The sequence below is a fragment of the Eptesicus fuscus genome, chromosome 22 (assembly GCF_027574615.1).
Source record: "Eptesicus fuscus isolate TK198812 chromosome 22, DD_ASM_mEF_20220401, whole genome shotgun sequence".
NCBI classification, from domain to species: domain Eukaryota; kingdom Metazoa; phylum Chordata; class Mammalia; order Chiroptera; family Vespertilionidae; genus Eptesicus; species Eptesicus fuscus.
The window spans coordinates 17,521,413-17,536,529 of record NC_072494.1 but is presented as its reverse complement, the minus strand read 5'-3'; the positions used below and the strand labels follow the sequence as shown (position 1 = coordinate 17,536,529).

The 15,117-nt window shown below is 37.1% G+C and overlaps 1 long non-coding RNA gene across 2 annotated transcripts in view; it reads left to right on the top strand.

Annotated features, from left to right (window-relative positions):
* The first annotated feature begins 870 nt into the window (after positions 1–870).
* The window catches only part of LOC114233064 (uncharacterized), an 84,525-nt gene continuing 70,278 nt past the window's right edge, over positions 871–15,117 (top strand). For both annotated transcript variants that reach the window (XR_003619189.2, XR_008555163.1), the window contains exon 1: positions 871–947. This is a non-coding gene — a long non-coding RNA (uncharacterized LOC114233064). The remainder of the gene's footprint in view (positions 948–15,117) is intronic.

The following is a 15,117-nucleotide window of genomic DNA, read 5'->3' as shown; positions in this document are numbered from 1 at the left end:
ACAATTCATTTTTTTATTTTTTTCGTTTGAACATGTGTGTAACAGCTAGGAAACTATCTCAGCTGACAAACTTTTGCTTGCAGCATGGTTAAAGATGGAATGATTTAGTTTGAGCTAGAGGTTTCTATCTAAGAAGCAAAAAAGCAGAGTAACAGCCAGTGGAGGGGCTATACCCCATAGCTAGGGTACTTCTCCAAAACAGAAGTGAGCCTCCAATGGAATGCAAAACAGAATTTCTTAATTGTTTCTTCCGTGACAGTTGTATATGCTTAGAAATGAACATGGTTAAATGCTTATTTTTTCAGATACAAATTACAATGCTGCACAATAAATGTTTTAATGTTCTCAACAGGGGTCTTCAATCAGTTTGGCATGGTTTTTTAATCTTTGCAAAAATAAATTTTATAAAAAGAACTATCTTAATATATTTGAAGCTATTCATACTTTCTCTAGAATTTTTGCTATCTTTTAATGCAGCAATTTTCAACCCTTTTCATCTCAAGGTATACATAAACTAATTACTAAAATTCAGCACACCAAAGAATATAATTTTTTGCCAATCTGACAAAAAAAAAGGTAAAAAATTTATTCATTTACACCTGGTAACTATTGTTGTGTTGGCTGTTGTCATTTTTTATTAGATAGTCTAAGGGAAAGGAGGTCAGTGCCCCTGACTAAATAGTCACGTATTGCATGTTTTAAAAATTCTTGTTGCACAGTGGTTGAAAATCACTGTTTTAAATGTGATGGTGGCAAAAACATTTTTTTTTCAGGCAATGAGAACTAAGAAAAATAAGACTGCTTTTCATTTGTCTTTACACATTCTTCAGCAGATATGTCATCAGTGTGACAGTTCAAAAGGAATGATGCCTCCATTGACACTTGTTCCCTTACTACTCTTCATGTGACCTGTGTGTCAGCTCTATAGGACTTCCAGCAGCTTCAAGGTAAGGAAATATATTTCTTTCTGGAACCATCCTGATAACCACTGTTGTCAGGCATCACTAACAGAATTACTTAATCTTCTTCCTTAATAGACTTGTATTCTAGAGGTTCCTAGGTAACCTAGAGACTCACTTTGCTCACAGAATCTTGGGGAATTTGATATCCCCCAGAACATCAGTGACATCTGAAAGGGAGCAATACACTGTCCCCAGCCTAGCTGAAAAGAGGGCATTGTGATAAAGACATTTGATAAATGCCACATCTGTATCAGCCTGTGAAAGGTTATTATTTTTGTTGGAAAAATAAGCTTTCTGTTTCTCCTCTCCTGTAACAAACATTGTCCCCTGGCCACAGGGTTATCAGGTGGGCATTCCAGGTCTACATCTCACTGGTTACTGTGATTGTCTCAAGGGGGCACATGATCTGAAAAATGTTAGTCTTAATCTTTTCCTGGGACTAATCTATTCCCTGAGGTTTCCAAGACTGGATGGTGTTTATCTGAGGTTGCTAATTAATATATGGAGAGAATATGCTTGCTGAATAAAGTCAAGTGGAGACAGAGGAATCTGTGACTTTGGTTCTGGTTAAAGACCCTGAGGCTCTTCTGTCAGTTCTCTGACTTAAGTATGCTCCAGACTTTGTGAATGAAAGAATTCTCTTATTGCACAAGCCAGTTAGAGTTGATTTCTGTCACTAGCGACCCAAAAAGTCTTAATGAACAAAAGAACATTATCAAGAGTAATAGGAGGGCCAAGAACTGCCAGTTGCCCCTAATTTGGGGCTATTTATTTTCAGCATCGCATCCAAAGATGCTCTCTTATTTGTATGGGTCCTTGCCAATTGTACATGAAATACCTGACATATACAGTATATTTTGATCATTTCCAAATAGTCCAGGCTCTCCATATGGCTTTTCTCAGAGGGCAGTGTTTCTCAATTTCAATCTGTTCTCAGGAGCTAAAGATCTGATTTTTTAAATACTGAAAGTGCCAAGAAATCTCTATTACGACCTTGATTGGCACAAAGAATATAGTTACATCTCCAATAGTCTAGGCACTGTGCTCAGCAGAAGTTTAATGAATAAAAAAATGGCTTTTTAGACTTCAAGTTAGTTAAAACCAGAAGTTTATCTATAAATAAGAATATCATATGCTACATGTATTATTCATTAAAGAAACAATGGCTGATATAAACTGAGTAATTTGGGAATTAAGAGGAAATTATCACTGTGGGCTAAGAAAACTAGAGATGTGGAATTGAGCAGAGTCCTGAAGGACAGCTGGGTTCAGATTATACAGAAAGCAAGTATTTTTGGAGAGAAGAAATGTTTGGGACAAAGAGAGCAAAAAGAATGGAAGCTTGATGAAGAGGAGGGCATTCATTCCATACCATCTACCATTTGATACTATCCGTGGCCCGTCCTTAGGATTTTATGCTGGATTTTGATCTGAGAGTGAGAAGAGGGAGCTAACCACCCCATCTGGAGCTCTCCTGGACACATGGTCCCTAAAAGCCTTTTGTATGCTCCTATTCTCTATGAATCCATGGGCTTCCCTTCTGATCATTCATCAAAGTAAGGGGCCATCTGCTCTGTGCTCCATGAATGAAATGAAGGCATGTGTTATGTGGCTCCATTCCAGCTTCCCCTTCTTTACATCTGCTGTGCCTCTTTGAACAGCCCATGGGGCATAACTGATATCTCACCTTACTGCAAGGTGCATGACCCTTTGCTTTCAGTCTTATTTTACTTTGAAAACTACCTGCACCTCCCGCTGTTCAGGTGTTATTGCAGAAACCCTTACCATCTACCAAACCACTGGTTGTTTAGACTTCTTTGGCAGTAACCCATTTTACCAATGAAAGGTATTAAAAACTTTCATTAGAGGAAATTCAACATTTCAACCAATTCTTCTATTACAGGAAGAATAACAATTTTCAATTTATATATCCCAGCCCCTTTGAAGTACATTATTGACATTTGCTAACCAATCTCCTCTATATTCTTGGGCACCTCACCTCACAAGACAGAGTTTGAAGCTATAACAGCCTTGAAACGACAGTGTAAAATGAATGAAAATGTGCCTGGGAGTGAAGTGACACAACTAAAAAAAATATTGCAAAGGTCTTTCAAAAACTGTGTGTGCGTGTGTGTACACGGGCGCACGCGCGCCCATGCCCCTGCCCACGTCCATGTGTGTATCTGTCACGTGCTCTTTTCCCCCAAACCAGAGAAAAACCTGTCAATGACTAGGAGGAAGGGATTTTTAATTTTATATTTGTATAGGAAAAAAATTACTTTCCAAAATTTTTTGTATCCTAAATAAGTACTAGTAAAATCAGGCAAGTATTTAACATCTTTGTTTCTCACTCTGCTAATCTGCAAATTGATAATAATAAATATCTGTATGAAAGAATTTTTATTAAGGACTAAGTATTAAGCACAGTGCCTGGTAGGTAGTAGGCACTCAATTATCACAGTGCTTGGAATATACTGGAGATTCAATAATTATCCCTTTTTTGAATAAATGAGTGAATGAAACTAATATGTACAAAGTGTCTTGTCTTTCAGGCACATAGTTGATATAAGTTGGTGACTCTTAAGTTCTTGGAAAGATATATTCCCACCATAATTTAAAAGTGATTGATTTATATTCATTGCTTAGCCTGATATGAAAATAATGAAACATAAAAACTAAACTATAGAAGTAGTCTTAATAGTTAGGCGGCACTGGCAACATCCTTAAGGCCTTTGTGAGCTGGGTCATTCTTTTCTAGAATTTCAAACAAAAAGTAATTCGCTGAGAGCTATTAGGCAACAGAAAGCAAAGTTTAATTAAGGATAATTTGGGGCCATGAAAAAGACAGGTAAACAGAATTGAGTTTGGTGATAGTTTTAATAGCTTTACTGAGATATAACTGACAAGCAATAAACTACATGTAAAGTGGACAAATTTGTTTTTTTTTTTTACTTTTTTATTTTATTTTATTGAGGTATTATATGTGTACATATCTTACCATTGCCCCCCCCCACCCCACACCCATACATGCCCTCACCCCCCAGAGTTTTGCGTCCATTGCTTATGCTTATATGCATGCATACAAGTCCTTCGTTTGATTTCTTATCTCCCCCACCTCTCCCTAACCTTCCCCCTGTAATTTGACAGTCTGTTTGATGCTTTACTGTCTCTGTATCTATCTTTTTGTTCATCAGTTATAATGTTCAGTATTATCCATAAATGAGTGAGATCATGTGGTATTTTTCTTTCATTGACTGGCTTATTTCACTTAGCATAATGTTCTCCAATTCCATCCAGGTTGCTGCAAATGATGAGAATTCCTTCTTTTTTATGGCAGCATAGTATCCCATTGTGTAGATGTACCATCGTTTTCTGATCCAGTCATCTGCTGACGGGCACCTAGGCTGTTTCCAAATCTTAGCTATTGTAAATTGTGCTGCTATGAACATAGGGGTGCATATATCCTTTCTGATTGGTGTTTCTAGTTTCTTCGGATATATTCCCAGGAGTGGGATTACTGGGTCAAATGGGAGTTCCATTTTCAGTTTTTTGAGGAAACTCCATACTGTTCTCCACAGTGGCTGAACCAGTCTGCATTCCCACCAGCAGTGCACGAGTGTTCCTTTTTCTCCGCATCCTCGCCAACACTTGTCGTTTGTTGATTTGTTGATGATAGCCATTCTGACAGGTGTGAGATGGTACCGCACAATTTGGGTTTTGACCTATGAATAAATGCATGTCACTGATATAATCAAGGGAGTTTAATCAAGCATATCAGTGACCCACCAAATGTCCTCTCACCCTCAGAAGTCCCTCCTTCTCCTCCCTCTCCCCCTTCCCCTGACAACCAGTGGTCTTTTTCTATTACTATAGATTAGTTTGGATTTTCTGGAGTTTTATATAAATAGAAGTATACAGCACATGCTGTCTTATTGTCTGGCTTCATTCACTCAGCTTAGTTAATCTGAGATTCATTCTTATTGTTGCACTTATCAGTAGTTCATTCATTTATATTTCTGAGCAGTATTCCATTTTGTGGCTAAAGCATATGTTTGTCCATTCACCTGTTGATGGAATTTTAGGTTGTTTCTTAGTTTTGACTATTACAAATAAAGTTTCTATGAATATTTGTGGACAAGTCTCTATGTATAGTCAGGGGTGGGGCAAAAGTAGATTTACAGTTGTTTGCATGGAAAATAATGCAATAATTAATAAATAATAATACAAGCATAAAATTTGTATGGTATGTACTCACAATAGTAAACCCACTTTTGCCCCACCCTATATGCTTTCATTTCTACCTAGGAGTGGAATGGCTGGAAAATGGTAGGTTTGTGTTTAACTTTTTAACAAGATGCCAAACTGTCTTCTAAAATGTTTCCATAGTTTTCATATCTGCCAGCAATTCCAGGTCCTCCATGCCCTCATCAATCCTTGATATGGTCATTCTAATGCATATGTAGTGATATGATGTCAATTTGCATTTCTCTAATAACTAAGGATTCTGAGCATCTTTTCCTGTGCTTATTTACCATATGTATATTTTAGTGAAGTGTTTGTTCAAATCTTTTGCTCATTTTATCAGGTTGTTTTCTTATTATTAGTTTTAAGTATACTTTCTAGATTCCAGATATAAGTTCTTTATGAGATTTACAATTTGCAAATATATTCTCCTGATCTGTGGCTTTGTCTTATGTCCTTAATAGTGTCCTTCAGTAGAACAGACAATAGTGTGGTAAGGGCCTGGGGTTGGAGGGCAGGTGCCGGCTAAAAGGGATCAATGGGGGGAAAAGTGAACATCTGTAATACTTTCAACAATAAAGATAAAAATATATTTTAAAAAAAACAAGTAGAACTAATAATGCTAATGAAGTACAACTTATCTTTTTTTGTTTGTTTGTGTGATGGATTATGCTTATGGTGTCCTATCTAGGAAATGTTTTTCATCAGAGCTCTATGGTTTTAGGATTTATATTTAGGTGTATGATTCTTTTTTTTAGTTTGTGCATAGGGTAAAAGCTGTAGACCATATGCATTCTTTGCATTTGGGTATTCTGTTGCTCCAGCACCAGTTGTTGAATAGTATCCTTTCTCCACAGAATTGCCTTGGCATTTTTGTAGAAAATCAGTTGTGTATATATGCATGGATCTATTTCTGGACTGTTTTCTTTTCCATTGATCTGTTTTTATATCTTTATGCCAGTCATGAGCACACTGTCATGATTAATTAGCTGTAAAACAAGTTTTTGGTATAAAGACTTTATTCTTCTCTTCCAAAGATCAATTTATTATTTTATGTTCTTTGCAATTCCATATGAATTTTACAATCAACCTGCCATTTTCTTTAAAAGAGAAGTCTGATGGGATTCTGAATCTATTCAATCTATAGACCAATTTGGGGAGAATTGACATCTTAACTGTATTCGATATCTCTACCTACAAACACAATATATTTCTTCATTTATTTGGGTCTTCTTTCATTTCTTTTAGCAATATTTTTTACTTTTTTTTTTTCCTAAGTTTTTATTTTTTTTATTTTTATTTTTTTTCCAATTTTTTTTATTAAGGTATTATATGTGTACATATTTTACCATTGCCACCCCCCACCCCACTCCCATATAGTCAATGAAAGAAAAACATCACATGATCTCACTCATTTATGGATAATAAAGAACATTATAAACTTGAACAAAAAGATAGATACAGAGACAGTAAAGCATCAAACAGACTGTCAAATTACAGGGGGAAAGTTAGGGAGAGGTGGGGGAGATAAGAGATCAATCAAAGGACTTGTATGCATGCATATAAGCATAACCAATGGATGCAAAACTCTGGGGGGTGAGGGCATATATGGGAGTATTTTTTACTTTTTAATATACAGGTTTTGTAAATCTTTTGTCCGTTTTATTCCTAAGTAATTCATATTTTATGCTATTATGAATTATGTGTTTTTTACATTTAATTTCTAATTTTTTGTTTCCAATACATAGAAGTAAAATTTGATTTTTGTTTATTGATCTTTTATCTTGTAATCTTGCTAAAACTCACTTATTAGTTCCAATAGCTTTTTCATAGATTCCATTGGATTGTCTACATAGACAACATGTTGTCTGTGAATACGTTTTTTTTTCTTCCATTCTAATTTGAATGCCATTTATTTACTTTTCTTACTATATTTCACTGGCTAGAACCTCCATAATGTAATGCTCAATAGGAGTGGCAGAGCAAACATTTTTGTTTTATTTATAAACTCAGGAGGAAGACATTTAGTTTTTTACCATTAAGGATGCTGTTAGTTACAGGTCTTTCATAGATGCCCTTCATGAAGTTGAGGAATTTTCCTTCTATTATTAGTTTACTGGGAGTTTTGATCAGTGCCTTTGGATATGGATTTGTCAAGTGCCTTTCCTGCATCTATTGAGATGATCATAGGTTTCTTTTATGGTTTAATATCGTGAATTACATTGATTGATTTTATATGTTAAACAAGCTCTGCATTCATGAAACAAGTTGTACTTGTTAATGATATATTACCCTTTTTTTGTATTGTTTCATTTGTTTGGATAAAATATTGTTTAGAATTTTTGTATCTTTGCTCATAAATGTAATTGGTTTATCATTTTCTTTGCTTATAATGTCTTTTTCTGGTTTGGTATTTGAGTAATACTGGAACCAAATAATAATTTGGGAAGTATTCTCTCCTTTTCAATTTTCTGAAAGAGTTTGTGCAGAATTGGTATTATTTCTTCCTTTACTGATTGGTAAAATTCACCAGATCAACAACTTAAGTGAAATGGACCAATTCCTTGAAAGACACAGACTCCCAATGGTTGCTTAAGAAAAAATAGATAATCTGAATAGCTCTAGATCTAATAAAGACATTGAATTCGTGGTAAAAATATTCCCATAAAGATTATGATTGAACTTTGTGGGTGTTGTGTTCTTTATCTTGTGCTTAGAATTAATTGAGTTTGTTGGATCTTTGGATTTATAGTTTTCATCAAAGGTTTAAAATGGCCATTATTTCTTTAAGTGCTTTTTCTGCCTCCTCAACATCTCTTTTAGATACACTTATGTTAGACTAATTGAAAGTATCCCACAACCCACTGATGCTTTTATTTATTTTTTAAATTCTTTTTTCTATCTATGATTTATCTTGGACAGTTTCTATTGCTTTATTTTCAAGTTCACGTATCTTTCCTTCTGCAAGATGCTATCTGCTTGTAATTCCATCCAGTGTATTTTTTTTTAATCTCAGACATTTTTGTTCTCATCACTAGAAGTTTGATTCATTTTTAAAAATATCTTTTGTGCTTCTACATAACTTTTGAACATATGGAATACAGTTCCAATAACCATTTTTATATCCTTGTCTGCTAATTCAAACATCTGTGTCAGTTCTGTGTCAATTTCATTAGATTGCTTTCTCTCCTCATTATGGATTGTATTTTCCTGCTTCTTGGAATACCTGGCATTTTTTTACTGGGGACCAGACATTTTGAATTTTATATTTTGGGATACTGGATATTTTTGTATTCCTATACATATTCTTGAGCTTTCTTCTGAAATACAATTGAATTACTTAGAAACAGTTTGATCTTTTTGGGTGCCATATTTAAGATTTTTTAGATGGAACCAGAGAATTTAATCTAGAACTAATTATTCACAACAACCGAGGTAAGACCCTTCTGAGTACTCTTCCTACTTCATTGTGATTATGACATTTTCTAGGGGTGATGAGAGCAGATACTCTTCCTGGACCTGTGTGATTAATAGGTACTATTACCACTAAACTTTTCAGGTAGATTTTTCCCCCTGGCTCAAAATGTTTCCTTACATGCCTGTACTAATCAGTATTCTGCTGAATACTCAAGGGAGATACTTTGCAAAGTTCTGGAGTTCTTGCTCTGCACAGATCAAAACAAAGGTATATTCTCAAGTTGGTCACCTCTGTGGGCAAACGGCATGATCTCACCACGATTATTTGAGAGGCACATAGTGTGGCTCTCACATTTGTCTATCCAGGGGCCGACAGAAGTGTTTATACATGGTCTCTCCTTTGCCATTCTTTGAGGGTCAGCTGCCCAGTGGAGAGGCCTAGGCTGGCCAAGTGGCATCATGCTGGCATCCCATGCTGAGGTATCAGAGAAGCCCTAGGGAAAAAAGCAAAAGCAGGTCACACTTGAGGTGAGATGCTGTCAGCTTAAGTGAGTGAAAGTTCCCAGGGCTGGAATCTGAGGCGAGGCTGAAAAGATGTCAGGTAGGGAGCAATAGACATCTGATACAGGTTATAATTTAAATATGTAATATAATTGCAATGCACACCATCACTAAGTTATATATTGAAATGATGCATACATTTGGAATTATCAAGACATAAAGTACTAAATAAAGAATAATACCATCTCAGTTTTAGCTGGAGGTATATTTATAACAATGCCCCACAGCAAACTAGGTTATAGAATTTAACATTTTAAATTATTTTCCAAAAACTTTGAACTATATTAAGATGTACAGTATTTTAAAAAAATAACCTTTTAGTATGAAAAGTTTTACTAGAGAGGCTAATACACTGAACACCACTCAACACATACCCTCTTCCCCCAGTTTTAATAACCTAAAGGTTTGATTACTTTATACTTTGTAATTATTTTAAACAAAATCCAGTTTATGGACAATTATACAGAACAAATCAACTAGTTTCTTTAAGAAATAAATAGCAAGGAAAATAAGAAAGAGAATAAGAAGGAACCCAAAGTTTGAAAGAGATACAGGAGACAAAGCCACTAAAAAATGTGTGAACCTTGTTTGAATTCTGATTCAGACACACCAGCTGAAAACAAAGAAAAGATAAAATAATCAGAAAAATCTCAACACTGACTAGAAGTTTGATTATATTAAATAACTAGAGGCCCGGTACACGAAATTCGTGCACAGGGGGTGTGTGTCCCTCAGCCCAGCGTGCACCCTCTCCAATCTGGGACCCCTCGAGGAGTGTCTGACTGCCCGTTTAGGCCCGATCCTGGATGTCCCTCTCACTCCAGGATTGCTGGCTCCCAACTGCGCGCCTGCCTGCCTTCCCGATTGCCCCTAACCGCTTCTGCCTGCCAGCCTGATCACCCCTTAACCACTCCCCTGCCAGCCTGTTTGCCCCTAACTGCCCTCCCCTGCAGGCCTGGTCACCCCTAACAACTCTCCCCTGCAGGCTTGATCACCCCCAACTGCCCTCCCTTGCAGGCCTGGTCCCTCCCAACTGCCCTCCCCTGCTGGCCTGATCACCCACAACTGCCCTCCCTTGCAGGCCTGGTCCCTCCCACTGTCCTCCCCTGCTGGCCATCTTGTGGCGGCCATCTTGTGTCCACATGGGAGCAGCCATCTTTGACTATATCGGGGCAGCAATCTTGTGTGTTGGAGTGATGGTCAATTTGCATATTATTCTTTTATTAGATAGAATAGAGGCCTGGTGCACGGGTGGGGGCCAGCTGGTTTGCCCTGAAGGGTGTCCCGGATCAGGGTGGGGGATCCCTTGGGGTGTAGGGTGGCCTGGGCTAAGGGCCTGTGGTGATTTGCAGGCTGGCCATGCCCCCCAGCAGCCCAAGCGGAGGCTCTGGTATCTGGGATTTATTTATCTTCTATAATTGAAACTTTGTAGCCTTGAGTGGAGAGGCCTAGGCCGGCCAGGGTATGCGGAAAGCTTGGCTTCCTCCATTACCGGGGAAACCCAAGCCTCCTGCTTGCTCTGTGGCTGCAGCCATCTTGGTTGGGTGAATTTGCATACTCGCTACTGATTGGCTGGTGGGCATGGCTTGTGGGTGTAGCAGAGGTATGGTCAATTTGTATATTACTCTTTTATTAGATAGGATTATTATTTTTTTGCCCTTCCTGGATTTAAAAGTGTTATTTCACTTATGAATTTTTAAACTGATTCTTATCTTTTGAGATACTTACTGAAACATTTTGTATGAAATGATAATGTTGTCTCAGTTTTTTTTCACAATAACTGAATGGCAGGAGGTGGAGGTATAGATGAAACAAAAGTGATCATTGAAGAAATTCAGTGATTTGTTCTGCAGAATTGTCCATAAACTGTATTTTGTTCAAAAAATTTATAAAGTATAAAGTAATCAAACCCTTAGGAAAAAAAAGTCTAGCAGAACATATTAAGGAACTAGCTAACTAAGGGCCACCGCATTCCGCCCCTAATCTTTATCACTGAGAACCCACATTTGTACAAAGCAGATGGCTTAAACATTTCAGTGGTCATCAAAATGGGTGCTGACTTACAAGACCTAAATGGTTAACATTGTTTACAGATCCAAAATTTAGGATTGTATCCAGGAAAGGGCCTAGAGTATGAAAATAATACACTGTTCATGAATATGCATATGCATGGGCATATATACATATATTTGTATGTCATATGTACACATCTAGATGTGTTTATAAACATGTTTAAATACATGAATTAAAGGCTTATTTTCATTTTTTGATGAGGTTCACTCAGTCAGTAAATGAAAGCTTTGCCTCAGCCTACATTTCTTCTAGTAAACAAGATAGAAACATAAACCCACACATTCCAAACATCTTCTCCTGCAAAGGGAATTTCTTTCAGCCTTAAAATATATATTCATACTTTTTTAAAAAAAAAGTCTATCCAAAGAGGTGTTTTTAAAGATCAAGAATGCTCAAGGTTAACACTCAAAAATTGAGAAAACTTACTCTATATGTGATGGTTGCTTTCTAATGGTGTAAAGTTCTATTGAGTGCTTTTGGGGAAAACATCAAGCTCTCCGTGGTTGTAGTGCCATGGCCAGATGGCAACATCAATATGATCTTTTCAAAGATGTTAATCAAATCATGCTTAAAGCCTTTCAGTATTTTCTCATTCCTCTAGACTAAAATCTAAACATCAAGGGCATCTGTCCGTGCCTGTATTAGTTTTCTAGTGCAGCTGTAATGAAGGACCACAAACTGGATGGCTTAACCAACAGAAATTTATTGCCTCAGCACAAAGAACAGGAGAAGATGCCATTGACTTGTTGTAAGAATAGTAGTTCTGGAGACTAAAAGTCTAAAATTAAGTTGTCAGCAGGGTTGGCTACTATTGATGGCTACGAAGAAGAATCTGTTCATGTCCCTCTCCTAACTTCGTGTGGTTTTCTGGCAATCTTTGGTGTTCCTTGCCTTGTATATCATTATCCTAACCTCTGCCTTCATCTTCACATGGAGTTCTCCCTGTTTGTCTGTCTCCATGTCCAAATTTCCCCTTCCTATAAGGACACAGATATATTGGTTTAAAGCCCACACTAATGATCTCATGTTAATGTGGTCATCTGCAAAAATCCTATTTCCAGATAACACAGTACTATACAGGCACTGGAGGTTAGGACTTCAACATCTTCTTGAGTCAGGGTGGGGGGTCACAATTCAACTTTTAACAGTGTCTGCTTTTCTGATATCATCTCTTGCCTCTCTTCTGCTTGCCATGGTCATACTGGCATTCCTACTATTCTTACAACAAGTCAATGGCATCTTCTCCTGTTCTTTGTGCTGAGAAACCCCTTCTCCTGTCCATCATAGTCTTCTCATTTAGATCTCAAATCTAAGTCAGAGATGATGGCCCTGCCCACCCTATCTGAGGTCTGTCTCTTCACCCACTGCTATTAGCCTATTTATGCCTGCAAAACCCTTACCACTATCTGAAATCTTCTTGTTCTTCTGTGTGTTTGCCTTTCTTATCTCAGAGTAAGGTATAAAAATAAGTAAGGTATAAAAATAATCACTTAGAATCACATTATCAAACAGAATAAAAATTTACCAAGGAAATTGGCAGAATAGGTCATTACCCAGAATAATGTTTTTTTCAAATATGGAAACATCACTAGCTTCCTTTCTCCCAAGATTGAAAATCATCTCTGATCACATGTTCCTTTTTTAAGCCTCACTGACCAGTCTGTTTAAAATCACAATTTTCCACCCCAACCAGCATTCCCATATACCTCTTCCTTGTTCTGTTGTTCCACAACACTTCTCACCTTCTGAAAGACTGTATAATATACTTGTTCACACTGCTTTTTAAAAAGGCCTTTCTCACTTCCAATAGAGAAACTTGTCTGTTTTGTTCATTGAAGTAGCCTAAGAATTTAGAACAGTGCCTTGTACTTAGTATGTGTTCAATAAATATTTGTAGATAGTGGAATAAAAAGTGCTGCCTTGCTCTTTTCATCTCTGATTTGTTTGCCTGAGTATAATGACAATAGTAGAAATTCATTTGTAAAAGAAACTGCAAAAGAAAACTCCAGATTAGAGGAGAGAGAAGCAGATACACTAGGGTGTGCATCTTGCACAGTGTTTTTATACAGGCTCTGACTATCTTTGCTAACATTTTGATGTTTATTGGTGCTCACATATTAAAACTCCTGTTGGGTTGAATGAATCTTGCAGGGGCTGTGCTGGTCCTGGGCTCCATGCTTCCCTCTTGCCTTGACTAGAATTGGGATCTTGTCACTCTTCAGGATGAATGGTTGACTTAAAGACATGCTCTCTAGCCAAACCCCAATGCATTCCTTTTTCCTACAAAAACTTTTTTTTTTAGCCATACCAACATGAAAGGCTTCCCAAAAATCCAGACCAACCTTTACCTTAATGGAGTCTGAAGTTCACTCTTCTGTTTATGATGTGTAAGAATTGAAGTGGGAGATATAAAGTTTGCAGCTATTATGTAATCAAAACCATTTGTGTTTTCCCAAAGAGGAAAAAGGAGGCTAGAAGGGGATGGGGAGGCAGGGAGGAGGAAGAAAAGGAAAGATCCCAGAATTGGAAGCTTAGAGCCTGTGCAATGAGCAGGAAGTTGAAACTCATCCAGCTGTCACATAAGAACAGAAGAAAAATGCTTTATGTATTCAATCACTATTAAGTGTTCTGCATGTCTATTTCCCACGTTATTTGCCAGTATATATTGGTTTTCAAATGCTAGCATTTTAAGAGCAGGAGAATATTTGCTTTTAAGATAAAAATTATTTCATTTTTGAAGGCCATAAAAACAAAGCTTCCATGTGATGAAAGAGGGGGAAAAAAAGTGATACCCTTACTTTCAAGCATTCTCTACTGAAACCAAAAAGGCCTCTCCTGCCTTTAACTTTGAAACGGGCTTTCTAAATGAAGGGCCACTGAAGGCTAAGTCAGTAGTGTTCCAGCTCCGCAAATATATTTTAGAAATAAAGTGTCCAGTGCTCAGTGATGGTGTGGCGGTAGACAGGACTTCAAAGCAAGAAAGTGATTGCCAAGTGAGCTGCCAGTATATGACTCTCCCATAGAGAGCAGGTCCCTCCAAGCCAAACTAGGAGATGGAAAATTTGGGGAAGTTAAAGTCTTTGTGAACATTTTTCTCTTTTAGCTTCTATAAAATGGTCTGAACAAAGAAATCTCAATTAGAATTAAATCACTGAATTTATGAGTCTTAGCATTATGCAATGCTAGGACTAGGAAATGAAGAAAGCAGAGATGTCCCATCTCTCTCTTTTTTACAGATGAGAAAATTGGAGCATTGAGAAAAGCCTGACTTCCCAAGGCCACATGTGTATTCATCCTCTTAGCCAAGCTTCACGCCCAGTTATATAGTTATTTGAAAATAAACATTAAATGTAGATATTATGACTGTGATTTAGGCATTTTTTCTTCTTTGGTCATCTAACAAGTGGCTCTCTGCTGTCCTTTAAAACCTTACAAAGGATCATCTTACTTCTGGAGGTGGAAGCTCACATATCACTCTTTAGTCCATTTACCTCATCCCTATAAAAGGCCATCTTGAGAACATATTTTATATACTTCAAGTCCACATAAACATAAAATCTGATCCCTTATGAATAGAAATGTTTGTGGTGGACTGTTAAAGAGCAACAGAGTTCTGATGCAGCTTTCCCACTGGCAGAGTTCCCAAATTCCCTTTAATGTCCATTTCTCCTAGAATTAAGGCTTTGTTTACTTCACCCTTACTCATTGCCCATTCACTCTACCTCCTAAGTCCAGTTATCCACTTTAGCTCTCTCTTTAGATATTTATATCTTGGCTTCATATCCAATACCTTTTTGGCTTCACATCAAAATTGCTTTCCAAGAAGCCTAAATAATCTTGACACGTTGATTGTCACCTCTTT